The 17200-nt window shown below is 39.5% G+C and overlaps 1 protein-coding gene across 3 annotated transcripts in view; it reads left to right on the top strand.

Moving 5' to 3' along the window:
* The first annotated feature begins 10641 nt into the window (after positions 1 to 10641).
* TFPI (tissue factor pathway inhibitor) overlaps positions 10642 to 17200 on the top strand; it is a 34119-nt gene continuing 27560 nt past the window's right edge. The window contains exon 1 of one of the 3 annotated variants that reach the window (XM_041403606.1): positions 10642 to 10780. The gene's annotated coding sequence lies outside the window, so the exon portion shown is untranslated. The other 2 variants (XM_041403607.1, XM_041403608.1) reach the window with 2 other exon arrangements.

Genomic DNA, 17200 nt, shown 5'->3' on the forward strand with positions numbered 1-17200 from the left:
AACTCTGAAAAACACTCAACTTTGTTTTCTTGTCATTTTTGACCCTATCCTCTGTTCCCTGCACTACAGTAATAGAAGAAAAAAAAATTCTGAAATTTAATATTCCTTTTGCCTGTATACGTATCACTTTGTATTCTGTGGAACAAGTCCTGAAAACTTCATTTTCTCCTCACATTTCAGTGTATGAACAATTCCAACCCCAGTCTGGGTCCGTAATCTGTTCAAGCCTCACTTGCTTACAAACCTTCCACACTTCTATTTTTGTCAGTTCAGTAGTAAGGAAACAAAACTAAGCGAGAAGTTTGCCATTTGTCATACTTGTGAAATGATTTCCCCTCAAAACTTGGCATCCTCTGTCCTGACCAAGTAGGAAGTACTCTACATGCTATTACAGGTCATTTTAAAATAAAACTGAAAGGAAGAACTTAATGAACAGAGCCTTTTTAAAGGAAGCTGGTAATCACAATCTGTCTTTCTGCATGTGTAGTTCTTGTCTTAGATTCTAGCCAGGAATGAAAACTGTGCCAGGGTATTCCAGAACTGCAGGGTGGGAGGAGAAGGATGGACCTATCTACTGTAGCTGTTCCCCAAAACATTTAAAATTGGAAATATTTAAATCCATCTATTAGTTACATGCTTTATTTTTCATCTAGTGTCAAAGTAATGTGCTGTTTCTGTTTTTTGTTGTTGTTGGGTTTTGGGGTTTTTTTGTGGTTTTTTTTTGGTTTTGTTTTTATTATTATTACAAAGCATTTAAAAGACAAGTTAATTTGGTCAAATTATATGTGAATATCTTGGTAGGATGAAAAGCCCTCATGAACAGGTACCTTGTATCTATATAGCAGCAATTTCTCCAACAAGCAACAAATTTTAAAAATATAATTGGAGGAATGAAATCTATTGGGGAGAATATTTAAACATCTTTACTTGAATATTGTCCAACACAGCACTATGACTGTAAAATATCTGTGTTCAGCTTGTATTTAGCTATTGAGAAGAAAATTTGTGTTTGATTTACTGCAGGTAGCTTGTATTAAAAGCTTCTTTGAAACATAAGTGCCAACAATTGTAACTTGTTTTTGTGATGGTTGTTCTGTCAAAGAGGTTTATATGTGTCCATTAGAAGAATTATCCATGCATTAGAGCAGGGTGTGTGTGTTACAGTGTCTTATCTCTGGGCAAATTTTCTTACCCTGTGGTGTAAGTATGCAAAAAATATCACCCCAGCTATCTCCCAGGCTGGAAAGAAATCAAATATGCTGGCAGGCTTCTGCCAGAATCTAGTGGAGATTTGTATAATGCTAGGAATAGATTGCAGAGGATCAAAGAAAAATATTGAGTAATTCTTAATCTTCTTTTACCAACAGAACCCAAGCTTTATGGAAAATCCTTCTTCACTGCCTGTTTTCTTATTAAAACAGGCTAATTCAGGAAAGGTGATGAGAATATTGCAGTAAGAGATTCTTGCCAGTTAAAAATTTGCCACTCAGCAAACCAGGATTTTACTATAATTTTTTGGATTTTCCCACAAAATCCACACAGTTTTCCGTATGTTGTGAATACAGCTTTTGTAAGTGTTCTGAACAGTCCTGTCAAACTCTGCTTTACTAAGGATGTGCTTAGGAAACACCTTTAAATACTGGGTTTCTTTCTAGTGAGGGAAGCAGGATCATTGCATTGTTCTCAGTCCTCCACAGACTTCTCAGATTCCTTTCTGACTTGTCCTCTGGTAGCACCCTGAGTAAATCTTGCACGTCAGCCATCATTAACTCATTTCTGTTAAAGAACTGCTGTGGATACAGTTTAGATTGACTCATTCATCCAGTTACTGAGCAGACCAAGGTGCCTGAACTTGCTGCATGAGACAAGAATGCAGCATCAGGAAATTTCTCTGCAGCAACCTGTTGTGTTCTTCTCCTTTCAAAAGCACTGCCTTATTCCAGAGTTATCACTTGTGTTTAGAGTTAGGCGCACACTTGAGAGACTTTGGCTGCTCAGCGTTCCGGATGTTTACTCTTTGTTTTGAAACCATCAAGCCAAAATGGAAAACTCCCATGGAAGGAATTATGTTCCATTTTCTGTCTCCTGGGAGAGGTGATCTTGCCAAGGATCTGCTTTGGTTTGTTGCTGTTTGGTGTGTTTGCCGTGAAGCAGTTGCACAGAAAAGATATTTTGAATCCAGCATCTTCCTTGCAGTAATTTGGCTTCTGAAGGAAGGAGGGAATTATTTTACCACTGACTAATTTAATGGGTATCAGTCATCCAAGGGGGCTTTTGCCTAATGAGTTGGAAAGGGCTTTCCCATCTGGAGCAGTCTGACAGGACCTGTGGCACACAACTGTTATCATGTCATGAGATTCAGTATCACAGTGTACAGAGTATTCTTTGTTTGGCACAGTCTTCTCTTGATTGATTAGTTTTGGACTTCAAACAAGATATTTTTGTCATTCATTTCTACTCCAGACCTTGTCCCTTTTTTGAAGGGCAATCTGGTGTTTATTCTTCCACGTGTCTAATCTCATTATTTATTACTTATTTTCTATTACCAGAAAAGTAATATTAAATACTAAAAGAATGAATATCTTTTTCTTACTGCTAGGCAACGTAAGCTTTGCTGAAGATGGATTAGTGCTCTGTCATTTGTGAAACACAAATTGTTTCCAGTTTCTTGGAGGGAAGGAACTTGGTAAAGGGCAGACAATAGTTCTGAGAGTTGTAAGCTGTGAGAAATGGATTTGCGAAGAATTTTTAGAACTTGATTGATTGATTATGCACTTTTGTATATTTGTATGCAAATTAGAGAAAAGGTGTGCTGATTTAGGAAGTAAATTATTTATGCTATTATTTACTAATAGCAGCATTGTGTGGCGAAAGCTTATAGTCTAAAAAACATTTTATAAGGTATTGTAACCAATAAATAAGCTATCTTCTGATAGAATGGTATTGAGTTCTAAGTCTCTTGTGTCTCACTATTCATTGAGACTGATAATGGAATAAAATCTTTTAAAACACCTCTCAGTTGCCCCATGTCTACAAAAACTAAGAAAACCAACAGTAAGCACTGTGTAAATAGTTGTCCCCTGTTCCCTGGTGAGATATGCACTGCAGGAACTGTGACAGGAACAAGTGGCTTGGTTTAGCTGTCTAATGACTTCTTCTGAGCACACTTGAAATGTTTGTTTTGCTTGGAGATGCTGTCTTAGATACTAGATAGCAACTGATAAGAGCCAAAGTTTAGGTAGTGTTTCCCAAACAGCTTGGCTGTCTCTGTGATTTCTAGAGAAGCCTTTTCCTCTCCAAAAGGAAGGCAACAACTCACTGAGCTGGGGAGGCAGCAGCCAGCCCCAGGAAGTGCAGGTCTTTATCACAGTAGCTGTTGGTAATGCTTTATTTTGGATTTTAGCAGACTGGAAAACAGGTTTCCTGCTTGTGTGCCTGGTTGCCTTCCTGTGTCTGGAGCATGAGCAGCCAGGAGGTGATGGAGCAGAAATGACAAGTGGGGCAGGGGTGCTGGGAGGCACCGGGGTACCCACGGTGGGGCTGGGGGGAGCAGAAGGCAGCAGGTCTGGCCCTGTGGCAGCTGGGGCTGGGTCCAGCTCTGTCTGCCAGGAAATGCCTCTCATGGGCTGCTCAGGCTCCCCAGAGCTGGCAGCACGTGGTGGTGTCCTCATTTGCCACCTCCATCACATACTCAAACCCTTAAAATACTTTCCTGAGAGTGTGCTGTGGGACTCCTGCTGCTGCTCCTTATGGCATGGCTTGTGCATCTCCTGCACCTGATTTATTCACCAGCCACACCACAGGGGAAGGCTCAGCCTGGGGGAAACTGGCATAGAGCAAAACCCAAAATGACGCAGAAGGTGGCCTGGGTGCAGTCTGGAGGAGCAACTGTAACCAGTGCCTCCCAGTCACATCCTCTGAAAAGAAAATAACTTTCACTTCTCTTCATCCTACGCCAAGATAAAACACAGGCATGCCCACAGCTTTCTGAGAAATCAGTAGAAAGTTCAGTGAATGGGAAGTTCTGCTTGTTTTGTGGTTTTCTACCTAAAAGCACACTCCATTTAATTTCCATTTGTTTCATTAAACCAAGAGTTAGAAACAGCTAAGTAATACTGTCAGAGTGTACTTCTAATTGATTATTTTGGTGCTGCTAGAATACATTTCAAGGGGGGTTGGAAAAATCCATGTAAGACGTCTCTGACAATGTAATCTGCTTATATGCATGCTTAAATTAGTCCATTTTAAACACCCTGAGCATTTGAGCTGTGTTTCCTGCATTATTTAGCTGTGTTTCAGCTTTGTTAAAGCAAGGGATAGGTATTTTAGATATTGCAACAGTCAATCATTTGAATTTACAGCTTCTGTGAACCTACCAGAAACTATTTTTGAATGACTAAGGAAATACTATATGAATTTCATATGTGAACATGTATTCATAAATAAGTATATTATTCTGGTATGGTGTGTGTATGTATATAAGTAATGGCATAAATATGTATATTGTGCATACATAAAAAGATATTCAGAAATAAATCTCTCATTAGAGCAGTGGAAATAAAAATGGGCCCGCTTAAATTAAGAAGGAAAGAGTTTTAAAACTTTAATGAAATATTTTCCTCTGAAAGCAGAAATTATCCTCAGGTCTGAGTACTTATAAATATTTATAACTTATGATAAAACTCACACTGACTGTAGCCTGATCAGGAATGCAAACCAAAAATAATAATAATGAAGGAATAAATACAAGCGTAGTTGCTGGCTATTTCCACACGGAACACCAAAGCTCTCAGTGCTGCAACAGTGACATCCAGTGACTGAGGCAGCCAGTCCTGGGCTCAGGCTGCATTTGAAATGAGCACTAAAGGACATGAATGGAAAAGGCTGTTTGTTTGCTAAGATGTTTAGTGCAACAGTGGACTCATTAAGAGGTTAATTAGAAATGCCATGGGAGAATGAACAGGATGATAAATAGGTAATCAAGAAGAATGGTGTATTGAATTAATCCATATCTGTTTCAGAAATAGGCATTTGCTGAGCCAAGTAAGGAATATATTATTTTAGAACAAGTGTTTTGTCCAGTGAGGCAATTTGTTCCATGAGCCTACCCCCCCCCCCCCACCTTTTTTTATTATTTAACAAAACAGAATTCAGTAGGCAATACTTCTACTATATTTTGCTGAAGTTATGATCTACCTCAGATCTAAATGCAGATGTATGATGGAAAGTCCTTTCAGTTTTTCAAATTAACAAAACAGACAGAAAAGCAATAAGAAACCTTTTGTAGGGAAGGTGACAAAATGCTTACTGTCCTTTCACATAAGCCATCCCTTTTTATATTTTGGTTAAAGGTATTGTGAGGTTTTAATGAAATTCGCATGTCATAAAGCTGCTGGCTCTAAAACTGCGTGTCATTTGATTCTGACCTGACCCCCTACTCCCTTAGTTATCCAATTTTTTTAGTGGATATGAGTCTTGACATCTCCACATTATTCTAAATGTCACATGATATACCTTGTACTTTGATTCCTGTAATTGTACTACAGAAGTAGCTTATTTCTGAGCTTTTAAAAAAGGTAATGACATGAACTAATTTTTCAGGATTTCAACTTCAAAGCATGCTCCAAGCTGTCCAGTTTTACTCTTAAGAAATTGATAAGTTAAAAAAAGTATATGAGTTATGCAAGGTCATAAACAAAAAGAAATGCACATGAAAATGAATTCAAAGAATTACAAGAGAAACAGCTGCCCAGATGGAAACAAGAAATTATCAAGTTTGTCACATCTGTCCTCTGGCAAGAGGCAGTAGTTTGATTATGATACAGGAAAATAAGAGAAATTAAATCCTTAGGGTTGCATTGCTTTTCCCAGCTCATTCTAAACAACATTCCGATTATTCAATGTGCTGGGTATTTAACCCCTACTTCATCTGGTATCAACACAGGGAATGTTATATTCTGGTGGTATAGTAATACTGGGTTTCTATAGGGTACAAGATGACCAAGTGTTCTGCCTAATAAAAGGAGAGCCTTTTTGGGGTTTTTTTTTTAAGCCCTGGGTTTGATGGAGGGAAAATTTTAAAAGCTCACCTTCTTTCAGGAAAAAGAACAACAGCAGCAGCTGACTGCAGAACCTCTGTACTTCTGCTGGGCAAAGCAGAAGTTTAATTTCAAGAGACCCAATTGCTCACCTTAAGACAGCTGGGCCTAGAGATCAGAAAGACAGATGCTGAATGCATTCCTTGCTGCTGTTCAAACAGGCTGGGCAGCTCAACTTTGGGAAGATTTTCAACTAGTAAGAAGTTGATCTGACAACCACTTTGCTCTCATTCATCGTTCAGTTCCTTTCCTCTTCTCACCCCTGAAGAAATAAAGCACATTAGGATAGTCTGCTTATCCAACTTACCTTTGATAGCCCTGTTAAAGATTTGAATTTCAAAGCACAAAGCCCCATGAAAAAAGACCCCAGCAAAAATAAATTTGGGTGTTATGTGTTAAAGATTCTCCCTTTTAAAGATGTTTAAATACTACATTTCCGTTAGTAATGGTGTGTGTTACTTAGTTATTACTGCTTTGGAGTGAGGACAGAAACAAAGCCTGAATTTTTGGAGTTGCCTCATTGTGCTATCTCAATGCTCTGCTTTCAGGAAAAATAGTCACCTTCTATGTTCATTTCAGTTTCAGTCTTTAGAAAACCCTTGAGATAGCCATGGTTTTTAAATAAGATCAGAAAGTTACAGGAAAGAAACAATTAGAGGGGAGAGAGGAGTGCATCAGAAAGACAGCTCTTCAAGTGACAGCTGCTGGATTCTGATCTTGCTTTCACTAAGGAAGATCTTTCACTTCCATTCACACGTTTTTATTGGCTTTGAAATAGTAAATACTACAGAGGCCACTATAATGGAACAGGTATAAACCAATAATTGAGCCATTTGTGAAACTCATACTGAAAGGAAATTAAGATATGTTCCTTTCTTTCTCTATGCTCCTCTTTTAGAACCTAGGTAGGGTTTTGTGTGGCTGTGGTGACAGTGACTGCCACATCTTAGCTCTCACTTTTAGGCCCACTGGGCTGAGCCAGCTGTGCTGCTGGTGGTTCTCCTGCCAGATTGATCTCGGGCTCCTTATCCTTATGGGGATTCAGAAATACCCGTGCTGTCCCATCTCCTAGCACCAGTAGAAGTATGAAGTTATGATATTAATAGAAGTATTAAGTATTAAGTTTGTTGGAGGCAGGAGGCAGACAGCTCTCAGCTCTGAGACCTAAGCAGAGGGAAAATCAAGTGGCATCGCTAGAGGGCAACAAGACATCACAGACTCTGCTCGAGCTTTGACTACTCAATGTCACACCCTCACCGAGAAACAGCTGTTTCAAGAACAGCTTATGTAAGCCTTTGTGTTTTCACGACTGTGTGACATGGCGAATCTTGCTTCAGAAATGATAGAGCTTAAAATATTAATTTTATTATGTCTGCACAAACAAAATTTATAATATCATTTTGTGTTGCTTTATCTCTGTTCTGCTACAGTAAAACAATTACAAGATTGGATATCGGTGCATCATTTTAATTTCTGAGCAACATTTAACTAGGGCTATGTTGAAGAATAGCATATTCTCCTAAAAACTCATGCACTGGATACAAATAAAAATGTACAAGTTAGGAAAATTTGAATTTGGAGTTCACTGTCTTTCCCTCCCTCCCTTTCAGTCAGCATGAGCACCCATTCAAACTGGTAACAGGCATTGCAGGGGACAGTGACCCTGCCCCAGTCCTCTGCAGCTTTTAGGGTGGTTATTACCTCTTACCTTCCATTTCCTGCTGGCACTCAGTGTTGTCAGTAAAAAACCAGCTTGCCACTAGAAACATAGGCTGTGTAGTACAGGGACATGGTGGAGAGAAATGTGGAGAACCTGGCCTGAAGCCACTGCTGGGTCAAAGGAAGAGTCAGGAGTTTTTAAGCTGTGTGTTGTAAGCATTTTGCAGATGCAAAGACTTTTACCATTAGTGTTGCTGTCCTTGCCTACTTTGCACAGGCCAGCAGTCAAGACAGAGCTCCAGGCCAAGGGGTTTCCTGGGATTGCACTTTGTCTCCTGATTTGGCTCTTGGAAAAAGTGGGGCTGTCACCAGAAGCAGCCTCATTGTGAGAGGTCCCAGCTGACAATGTGGAGTCAAGGGATTTTTTCTGTGGTCAGAGGGCAGCTGGCAGTGTGCCTTTTTAAGCAGTGTCTGTTTATTCATCAGGCTTGTAATGATGCTGACCTCTTACATAGACCTTCCTTTTTTAATTCCCTGATCTCCTAACTTGTTGGGAATAATTCTATGCACTTTCAGAAGACTAAATTCTAATCACCTCAGCTTTGAACTTTTTGGAGCCAAGTACTGAGAAATGCAAGTATATACAAACAATCTTTTTCATGGTATCTGTTTTAGTTTACTCTAGCTGTACTATTGCATGTATCTGCTAATTGGTACCTCCTCAGGTAGGGGTGTTTTCCACTGTGGACAGACAGGAGTTATCAGCAGGCTTCAGGGCAGGCCAGAGATTAGTGTGATTGTCTAGGCCAGGTCAGAGCTGACTGGAATCCTCTGATCACACTAAAGGTTCAAATCAGTTTTGTTTTCATCTTCAAAGTCTGATTCCAGTTTCAACTGAGGCTTTTTATGTTGTAGTTATAATAAAAACTTAATTAGTAGGGCAACTAAAATTAGGAGGACTGCATGTGGGAGCTGGTGATGCATCAACAGAACAGAAAGCAAAACTGCATATCTGAAAATGAAATAGCTTTTTTGGAATTTTTCTTTTGAGTATGCATTCTTCAAGTATATGAAGGCATTTTTACTCTCATCCCAGTTTATTATTTACCCAATTTCTTAGTCTAGCTTTTAATCAAAATAAGGCTTTCATTCTCTTATATGTTCTTTAAAGTACTTTTATATGTTTTTCTCCCCTTATTTGACAATAAGATGTCAAATGTGTTTCAAACTGTAGTTTTCCCTTTTATTTTTCATGTCTGTGTGGACTATACCCTTCAAAATTCCTTTGAGTTACCTGAGTGAAATCTTGTGAGAAAAAGACTGATGTGAACATATTGACACAAATGATAAAAATTCTTTTCTGTGGGTGTTCATTTAAAAAAAATCATTAAAACAGCAACAAAAAAAATCCACTTGAAATTATGGCCAGGTCCAGTCCTTAGATTCGGAATAAATTTGCATGGACTTCTAAATTCAGACCACTCAGCATCCAGTACAACTAAAACCAAAGCAGCTTTCTTTGTAAATTGCTTGTAGAGTGGAGCAGGTTTGAAACTATCCACACAGATTCTTGCTCATCCATCTAGGCACATTATCAAAGTGGAGAAGTATGTACATTTTTTGGAATCTATTGAGTTTGTTTTGTTTCTGTTGTAAATGTACAGACATTTCTTTAAATCATGGTGTAATTTTGGTGTATCTGCTTTGGACTGTCTTGTGACCCTCAAACAGATTTATGGATTGCACTGATAGACACTAATTCTTAACACAATGTTTTTCGTTTGCTGTGGTGTGACACAAATGACAGAGTGCCCATTTCCTTTTCACTGACCTCTGCAGCTGGCTTGCCTCTTGCTTTATCTGAGCTGGTAATTAGTAACTGCAGGGTAGAACCTGGCCCCCAGCATTTGAGCTGTCCCTTTGCTTTGGGAGTGCTTCTACTCCATTTCAGGACAGTTAATCCATCTGATTATTGACCCAGTTAATAGTAAGCAGACTCAGCTGACTACTGGCTTTGTTCTGAAAAGTATTAAAGACATTTTTACAGTCAGGAACAACAGCCAGGAGATCTAAGGCGCTGTCAGGAGCCCTTCTGTTTGTGTCAGAGATAGCTAATCCATTAACTGACCAGGACAAACTGCCAGTCTGTTTCATGATGGTGATGAACAGCTGAATATAACCTTCAATGACAGTGATTTAACTACCTGTTTGTCTTTGCCTAGAAATAATTACAATGAGTTACAGCTACTGACTGTGTAAGTTATTGTGCTTCAGCTGCTATTTCTGTCTTTCTTACTGCTTAATTCCTTACCTGGGAAATTCCCATCTTGTGTGTCCAAAACTGAGACATGTGTCTCTACATGCACAACTCCAAGGTCTCTGAAGGTCCCCATCCCTGTCATCAGCCATGGTACTCTTAATGACCCTGAACTCGAGTTTTAGCACGTACTGGTGTGATGTTTAAATAGATGGGATGTTGTAGCTGCAGGCAGAATAGCCTTTGGGATCTTCAGACAGCCGGGTGAGCAGCGTAGCTTCATTTAAAAAGACAAAACACAGCATCACACCGCCTGGGATGTCCATCACACCGCATCCCTTAAACTTGCAAGGAGTAATAGGGCATCCTCACGGGCCATGTCAGAGCCTGCCAGGGACAGCGACCAAATTATCTCACAGTCCCTCATTCTGCTTCAAGGTGCACTTCGTTCCAGCCCGTGCTGTTTGGAAAGCAGCTGCTCCCAGCCCAACCCCAGGCAGACGAGAACCTCCAAGAGGAAGCACTCCCGCCGCTGCCGGGGATCTCGGGCTGCTCCCCAGAGCCGGCCCGTGTCAAAGCGGCGGCTCCAAAGGCGGCGAGCGGAGCGATCCCCGGCAGGAGCCCGCAGCAGCCAGATCGGGTTGCAGCCCTGCCTCGGTAGCTTTACACCACACCCCTCCCTCCAGCGGGGATTACTAGGGGAGGATCACGCTCTGCTCTGATTCAGGAATTCCCTCTTTCTTCAAGAGCTGTTGCTAGGAGTTTGGTGAGTACTTTGCAGCAGACTTTCGGTTTTAACGGAGTAGTTATTTTTCCTTTAGCTGCCGAAAGCAGAATCAGCTGGTGGCTTTTCTTCAGATGCAGTAGTCAGATGTTTAGATTCAAAGTCCAAAAGAGAGCGCTGCAAAAAAAGGGAGAGACTTCTTTTCCTCTGCAGATTTGAAACAGCAGGACAATGAATTTACTTGTATGATTAATACAACTAACATTTACTTGCCATAATCTCAGTCTCAGGTATTTTAAGCTCTAAGTCAGTTCTTGGAAAGGAAGCCGTCCTAAAGCTGAGTAAATTATCAATAGCTTGAGTTTGAAGAAAAACTCTTGCTTTTTTTAAAAGCATTTTATCCACTGTTACATCCAAGAGGCTTGATTCACGCAGAGTGGTATGCCAGGCTGTTTCAAATTGGTCTGAGGCAACTAACTTCTGAAGCAATTCATATTTTGAGAAGTACAGGAAGATTTTAGGAGAATCATATCAAGCTGTTAAGACATAAGCCAATTTCACTCACAGTATATTTGAAATTTACAACAAACTAGTGAATGAGGTGTCCAATTGTATCAGTGTAACAAACGCACTCTGCACCCCAAAAAAACTTGAAGTTTATTATTATTATTAAACTTCATTTTTAGTAACTGTGTAAAACAAATAAGTGATACTGGCCTGTATTTTAAAGTACTGCTAGAATTGGGTAATATGTTAAAAAAAATGCAATTTAAATGAGGAAAAAGCCCATAACAATGAGAAATTAGAGGTAGGGAGAAAAAACAGCAATTTGGTTTGGGGGAGGAGTGTGTGGATGGTCAGTCTGACTCAGTGCTCCAGGAATTAGCCATGAAAGTGTCATGGGAAACATGTAGAGATATAAACCTTCCTTCCTGAGTGTCTTATGGGCAGGCACAGAGACAGGAAGTGCAGCTGTCAGTGCAGATAGGGACAGCAAGGGCGTGCTGGAGGAATTGCCAGGCACCTACTTGGGCAAAGCTGTCAGCATTTGCCCTTTGGAACCTTCTGCCCTTTAATTTCACTAGGAGACATTTATTGCTGTCTGTGAAGGCAACGAGTGTCTGTATCCACAGCAGATTCCTCTGAATTATTCTTTAAGCTGAATTTCAGAATTATGATCAAGTTTACTTTGTGCTTAGCGTGCACAGAACAATGCTGAGGAGGTAAAGGTGGTTAAAGCACATCCTGCTCTGGCCTTTTCTCCTGTCAAATAATGCCCCATGTGAAACATTTAATTAAAAAGCAGCCATGTGGCCAATTGCTTGATGAATCCATTTATTTGAAAATTTTATTACCTTTATGGCAGAGAATCACTGAGTGCCCTTTAAATTGCCTTTCAGTAATCTGTGTGTTTGTCCTCACATTGTGCATTGCATAGTTTGTAATTTTTGGGTTTTAAAGCTCCCTGGTGTAGCTATGTGACATTTAAGGTGCATTTAGCTTTTTAGTGCAGCGCCCACATTTACTAATATTGCTCATGAAAACTTAATTGTTATTCATCTAGCAATATTATAAATGCTGAATTAGAGCTTTATGTTTCTGACTCAGGACAGATAGAAATTTAATGGCATTGAGCTTATCTATCCCTAATCTCATTGGAGAGTAATTTTCAAAGCCCAGTTGTAAAAATTTCACTTTTTGGTATTCTATTTTAGCTCTAAAAGGAAGTGAGGGACAGCATTCAGAAAGGTGGAAGATTTCCTGGGAAGAGGAAATTTTAAGAAATCGGAGGAAAATTGATCTTGGAAACAAAGCAAGGGTGTAAAACAAGGAGTATCCTAGCAGACTCAGAACATCTCCTCTGGAAAATAAATACCGTTACACAGTCTTTCATATTCTGAAAAGTTGCTTTAATATATACATTTACCTTAAAAAGGTGATTCTGGCAGTAATTCTAGCTTGCATTGTAAGATAAGGTGGTATCTGCTTTAAGTGCTTTTTAACTGTCATGAGTTTGTTGGTGTGCATCCAGTCCATTTTGAGACTGGCTGCCAGAAGGACTCGGAGCATGTGTATAGGAAGAAGAAAATAAATTTTAAAATTTAAAAAAAAAAAAATCAGTAGAACTTAGCAATGAGGTTTACATGACTGTCATATCTCAATTTTGGAACCAAGTGTTTAAAATCTGTCAAATTCCGTGAGTTACTGGTGTTGTTAGTTTGGGCTGCATTCTGAACAGTCATATTTTCTCTCTAGAGAGTCAGAAGAGGCTGATGGGCTCTCACCTATCTGAAGTCATTCTTCACAGTGAAACCAGAGAAAACTTTCTTGAAAAACAGGGACAAATTACTCACTTCTCTATGTTTGTCTTATGAAACCAATTTAACTTTACAATGGGGACAGAGTACCCCTGGGGACAGAATGAAGCAAAACCATATGGAGACTTGTATAATTCCTTTCCCCTCAAAAAATTTCACAGCAAAATTGATTTATTTTAATCCTTTTCATTTTGTCTCACAACTCTTTGTTCAGTTTCTTAATTACTTCCTGTGCTGTTAATACAGCTGTTTGTTTCCCATCTTTAGTATTTCTGCCATCTTCCCTGATGAATAACTGAGTGAAGCTCTGAATCAGGTAACTAGATTTACAGTTTAGTGAGAAAATAAAACTAGGCTTACTCTCGGGTGTGAGTTGGATCACAAGAAAGTTAAAGTTTCTTTCAGAAAATTGAACCTTCCTTCAGAAAATGAAGCGTTCCAAGAGAACTGATTTTAATGTAACTACATTGAAAAGAGTAGTTGCAGCAAGTAAGTTAGAAATACAGATTTTATGTAAAGGAAATATTCAGTTGGTACTGTCTTTATGAACTTTAAGTGAGGTCTCTCAAAGCTTGTTGGCATTTCCTCTGTGTCCAGAGGAGCTGGCACTGTGGGAGATGAAGGGAATACAATCCTTTTTTTCCATGCCATTGTTATTTCATGTTGGTTTAAAGTGGCTGTAGGGTGATAATTTGAGGCAGTCTGAATCCTGGGTGATTCCCACTGAAGGCAGTTTCAGCATTTCTAACCTGTGTGACCATCACAAATCCACTGCAGGAAAAGTGTCTGTGGTGTCTCCAGCTGGGGAAACAGACCAGGTGAGCTAAACTTGCCTGACAGACCATGGAAATTTGTATTTTGAACCCCTGTATGTGTGAAAATGTGATTGATGTGATGGTGAGGTTACAGAAGGTGAATGGGTATGACCAAAACCAGTCACCAGAGACATCACTGTGGCAGCAGCTTCCTCCTGTGCCTGCCTGTGGTGTTTTCAGCACCTGATTGAGTGTCATGCTTTCACAGCATGTGCAAATGGGAAATTACACACCACTGGGCTACATATATATATAACATAGTGCTGAAATTCCTCTCTCCACCAGAAAAGCAGCTTGTGCTAAGGTAATTCACATGTAAATTCACTTCTGTTTATCTGTAAGCACAGCTGAGACAAACGCATGGACTGGACTTTTCCAGTCCAAGCTGCTAGGAAAAAAAAAAAAAACAGATTTGACACTTTATAGTGCTTATATGTAACTAATATTGCTGCTTGTTTGTTTTGCTAGTGGATCCTGTGCTCTGGAGTGGTTTTTATTAGGACACTGAAAGCATTCCGTGTTTGAAAATAAGATCAGATGGCCAATATTTTTGCTACCAACGGGTAGTTTCTGTCTGAGCAGTTCAGGCCTGAGTGTAGTGGGTTTGTTATGTTTACTAAGATTTATTAAATTATGTAAGCAAGTTATTTGCTTTAGTCCACATGTAAAAATATTTTGATAGAGGAGTAAAAGATTTCTTTTCCCTCTTGAAAGCTAAATCAAAATGAAAATGAGTTAGTTATGTGATTTGCTGCAGACAAACCCAGTGGTCCTGTGAAAAGTGCAGTTATTTTAATAAATCAGTTTTCATTTCAGAACTAATAATTCACTTTGACTGTTGTATTGGGTGCTCTGCACTGCCTGGTCAGGGAGTTAGGAAAATTGTTTGCAGCCTTCTCTAGCCAAGGCTTACTGTCACTACAGCTCTGCCTACCTGATTGTATCCATTTCCCTGCTCTTGGGTCATGGGTACCATGGATGGGACACCCGTCTGAGCCACGCAAGAAGAATTCAGTGGAGGAGGAATTGAGAGTCTGGAGCTTTGTCACAGGAGAAGTTGAGTGGAGACAGGATGGCAGAAGTACCTAGTGCCACATGTGAACAGACCAGCAGAAGGGAAAAAATAGGTCCTGGACCTAAGCTGGGAAAATAGAAAACAGTTTTAAAACAAGAGTGAAAGAAGGTAACAAGGAAAATGAAAAGGCAAAAGGTCCATAGGCATATTAAAAAAAGGGACTTATTCCACTGGGTTTGTTAATTAACTTGGTGTTTTAAAATTTCCATTTCAATTCTTTTATCAGGTGCTCTTGGAAAGAAGCATTTACAATCTTCATAAAAGCAGAAAGAAGGTGGGAGTTGAAATCTGAACCAGTGACATCAGGTTATACAACTTTTCAGCATAAAAGCTAATAAAAACATTAGTTTTTCCAAATTTTCTCCATAGTTCCCAGTTTACACTTCACTTCCCAGCTATCACTAGGTAATTTCAGAGACTGGAATAGTGCAGCAACAGAACATTTATGGTAAATGGTGAAAGGTAGGTAACCAACCACAATTGTCTTTCATGACAAGCAGGCATTTCAAGTTCTTGGAGGAAGCAGATGGAGTCCCTGGTCCCAGGACTGACACAGACTGAGAGCTGCTACAGCAGGGCACAGAAAAGGGGAGATAATTTGGGATGAGGGGGGTGGGATTTCCATAGGTTTTTCTTTCAGTCAGTAATGTTTGTATGCTCGTGATTCACAGTGCACTGCCTGAACTTACAAAGCTGCTGTAACAGCACAAGGCTCTGGTGGAAATCAGTTTAATTGAGAGCTCCTCTGTGACTCAGGTACCACCATCAGAACAGAGGTGATGCAATTCTTGCTCACACCATTCTTCATATTTACAGCTGAGGGAATGAGAAAACAGCTCCAAACCAGCACATGTAATAATTTTTTAGGGAACTGACTCTGCCAGCTGAGACACAATGCTGCAGATAAGACTAGTGAAACCTTTTGTCACACGAGTCCTAGTAGGCATTGCAAGGTGTCACAGGACAAAGACCGTGCCTCTGAACTACTGTGAACTGAAAAAGGTCTGCTTTTATATCAGAAGTGTTATAATCCTGTCTAGTTAGACCTTTTAATCCTTAATTTTAGGCTGTGCTAAAATGGACCTCTGGCCATGCGCATCCTACCTTCTGCTATTAATTCCTCTACTTAATTATATCCTCTGCCTTTGTGTGTGTGTGTGTTTCTGTTTCCTGGGCTGTCAGTGTGAATGAGTCACTTTTACCATCATTGCAATGTCACTTTAGGCCCTTTCCTAAGGATGTCTTTTTTTGGCTACTATGGGAAATGCTAGTTTTATTTTTCTTTTTCCAGTTAGCGTGTTAGAGATAAATGTCGCACTGGGGAAAAAAAAAAAAGTTTGTGACTAAACGTTCAGGGAACTATAAAAATTGGTGTTGACTGCTAGGTTTAAAAAAAAAAATAAAAAAATTCCTGTCTCCAAGGGCTGCAAACTGCATGAACAAGACAGTCACTCAGTTTCATATTTTTCTGGTTTTGGCAAAAATTAAAAATCTTGGTCTTCCTTCTGTTTTTGTTTTGGGTGTCAGGAGGAAAAAGTTTTGACTCTAAGGCCAGGTAGTAAGGATTTGTTACTGGGAGCTTCCTTGATGCTTGTGGCCTGCCTTGGCTATCTGTATTTCAGCCTGAGGGAAGCTAATGGCACTAAATTAAAGCATTTAATTAACTCAGTAAATAAATCAGTGCCAATTATTAACCACAGACCTTTGATCTCCTTTGTCAAGTAACATTCTTGTTGTCTGTTAAAAAATGGCTCATTAAAAGGTGGGGAGTTTGGGAGCAGTAGAGTGCCAGTTCCTGAGGAATTGTCTGTATGAAATACAAGTTAATGACACAATGATGTAGAATATTAATGCTGGACTGACACCTGGCTGTCCTAAGCTATAATCCTTCTGGAGGAAAAGGCTTTATTTACTCTCAGAAATTTTCAGAATATAGCTGAAATAATCAGACAGCTAAACATGACCTATTTAACATTGAAACATTTCCTATTTTTCTCATGACAGACAGTTTTTCACTAATGCATGCATTTGACATTTTACTGAGGCAAATATCATAGATGAAGTGTTTTGAATTTTGCACTCCATAGAAATAAAACAACAACAACAACAAAATCATCAGAGTGCTTAAAAAAATACACCAATATCATAAGAGGCTTACAGGTTTAAAGTTCTGTTACTGGGCAGCTGAACATCCAGTCAGAAAACCTGGACTTTTTCTAGAGGGTTTGGGTTTTAATTGAAAATCCAGTGCCAA

The sequence above is a fragment of the Onychostruthus taczanowskii genome, unplaced genomic scaffold, assembly GCF_017590055.1.
Source record: "Onychostruthus taczanowskii isolate IOZ18803 unplaced genomic scaffold, ASM1759005v1 scaffold20, whole genome shotgun sequence".
Lineage (NCBI taxonomy): Eukaryota > Metazoa > Chordata > Aves > Passeriformes > Passeridae > Onychostruthus > Onychostruthus taczanowskii.